Here is a 2,863-nt window from a genome sequence, read left to right on the forward strand (position 1 = left end):
TTCTTGATTTTGAAACCGAGAAAGTAAAATAAAAACAAGTTTTGCAATAAATAATTTTCCTATAACAATAATGTTTATATTTGTAATGGTTATTATTTTGTATGATGGCAAAACAAAATATGATACTTTATAATATATATATATGAAAACCCACACTACAATATTTTTTAAGCATACCCTACAAATATGGGCAACTATACCTAAGTAGGTACGTGTAATATAATGCAATAATATGAATGGACTAGTTTCTGTACCGCTATTTCCTTTCACTTTTAATTTAGAGTAATACTATAGTCTCGCAGAAGTTATGAATGATCTTCTGACCAGTGTGCACGTTTTATAGGATTGTTGATTATACATTATTTCAATTTTTCAAAAAAAAAAAATTATTATTATTATAATAATAATGCAAATTGCCGTTAGAACATTGTCGTTTTTTCTCATCGTCGTAATACTTGAGTCGACCGAATCTACTATGTACATGAAACATGGTCAATATTTGGAACCAGGTATTTTTGGTATTATTATAATTAGACAAATAATAGGTAACTAGCAGTAGTTTATAATATTCCTCCTTAGATCATTTCATTAAATAACAATTTATGAATGTAAATACATTCATAAATTAATATTACTTATTAATAATATAACATTTATTTACATTAACACGGAAATATCTTATTATTACTTATTTTAATAGGTTTAGGATGATGATGATATTATTATTATTATGCTTATATATTTATTCATTTTTTATTGTGTAAATCATTAGCAGATAGGTATACAATTCTTAATATTTCAATAAAAACCTAAATAAAAATACAATAATATGTTTTGTGTGATTACATTTTAATTTTATAATTACTACAGTTTTAGAGCCGATATCATCAACCGTCGAATCTATTCCCATATACAAACTGTCTCGTGGTTTCGAAACTGGTTCTGTCAAAGGATACATCGATAAAACTACATTGTTGACTGGTTAGTGGCATTATAGAATTAAAATATAACTTTATTTAATAAGGCACATATTGATTATTATGATTTTTAATATCAAGCAAAAAATATCAACAAGTTAAAAGAAGATGAACCACACAAAGAAGAAAATGCTAAAATCAAATCTCTGATAAATTAGTTAATATTTAATTATACAATTATATTGTTATGAATTTTGTTGATTTTTTTTTTATTTTTATGTATACTTATAAATACCGTTTTTAACTATAATATGTTTAAGTTTTAATTAAATAATTATGTATTGTTTTAATTTGATATATCGCAGTTCAAAAATTACTAATACCAATTATGCTTTTTAACGAACTAAACGATACCTACATTATAAAGCAATTAACAACGTAACAAAATGTATAGTACCTAATCAACTCTTATGTTATTATTTTATAATTTGTTTTAAATTTATATATCCTATATATTATATATAGGTACTTACTACACCAATAGATAACTTACCTATTAAATTACCTACACGGCTACAGTATTGAGTTACCTATAGATTCAGGTCAAATGTTCAATGATGATTCACCAATTTTGTTTACGAAAATACTTTTTACTTACGAGTTATTATGACAGTTACATATTATATAGGTATAATATTATGATATTTAAAAGTTGTTCAGATGTCTAATGCCACGACTTGCTACTCGTACATCGAAGATAGATTTTCGTTACAATAATTATGAGAAGTATAAACTATAAACTATCAATCAAGGTTTGGGATAATTATAAATTATGTTATAATAAATACATAACTAAGCGATATCGATTATAGAGCAAACCGAAAGAAAAACATTATGACAATGGCTTTTTATATATTATATATTATTATTAAAAACTAATAATTACAACCTATCTATACATAAAACTACAATAATTTATTTTTATTATACAATTGAAGTTATGATAAACTTAGCTAGGTGGGTTGTAGAATGCAAATATCTAACAATAAATAATGCATAATATAACACAAAAAATATATTTTATGAATGGAGAAGGCCACCGTGTATCTTTGATTAAAACGCCTCCATAAACATTGAAATAGAATCCTTTATAAACCAATAGTAAACATGACATTTATTTTTATTTTTAGTTATAAAAGTGTTACGTTTTAATTGTAAACTTATTCATTGTGAACGTATAATAAAAATAAAGTTATACCATTTATAATCTGCACATTATTGAATACAAAATTCATATTGTTATATCATACAGCATCACATTGGATATTGGTAAACTTACCAACTCAGAGTAAAATGTAAGTATTAGTAAATATGAATGATATAAATATCAAATGAATTAGTAATTACCTACCTGCGTAAATACAAAAAGGGTTAGAATGGTCAAGTCAAAAGTATATTTTGTGAAAAGAAAAATATATTCAACTATATTTTAAATCACACCAATGTTTCTAGACTTATAGTGTTTGGCATCATACCATGTTATTTATATTATTATTATAACATATTTTATATATATATGCAGCCATGCAGGGTTATTCGTTATTCAAAATGATTCATCTGATGCTTTACATCGGTTGCAGGCCTCCCGGGTCACCGGACCTTATGACTTACGCCATGCATGATGGCTATAATTCTTTTTGGGAATATGTCAAATAAAAATATTATAAAAAATAATAAAAATATATTTTTTTTTCTAAAAAAGTCATGACTTTAAATTATACAAAACAGTATTTTTAAAAACGTACCTAAGTGTCTTCTAAAACTATTATAAGTGTCTTACTAGATAGGGATGAATAGTGAAGCCAGCCAGTGAGATTTTGTCATCACCTACTAACGTACCCAAGTGTCACAAAAGTTGCACTCTGTATAAGAATAAGAGTAAAATT

At 24.9% G+C, this 2,863-nt stretch overlaps 1 long non-coding RNA gene across 1 annotated transcript; it reads left to right on the forward strand.

Annotated features, from left to right (window-relative positions):
• Positions 1 to 291: 291 nt before the first annotated feature.
• Positions 292 to 2,184, forward strand: LOC149057388 (uncharacterized). The gene is made up of 3 exons (XR_016191211.1): positions 292 to 509; positions 871 to 981; positions 1,059 to 2,184. It is a non-coding gene; the product is annotated as an uncharacterized LOC149057388 (long non-coding RNA).
• Positions 2,185 to 2,863: the final 679 nt, after the last annotated feature.

Source organism: Diuraphis noxia, unplaced genomic scaffold (genome assembly GCF_037042655.1).
Source record: "Diuraphis noxia isolate RWA-SAM2 unplaced genomic scaffold, SU_Dnox_SAM2 contig0003, whole genome shotgun sequence".
NCBI classification, from domain to species: domain Eukaryota; kingdom Metazoa; phylum Arthropoda; class Insecta; order Hemiptera; family Aphididae; genus Diuraphis; species Diuraphis noxia.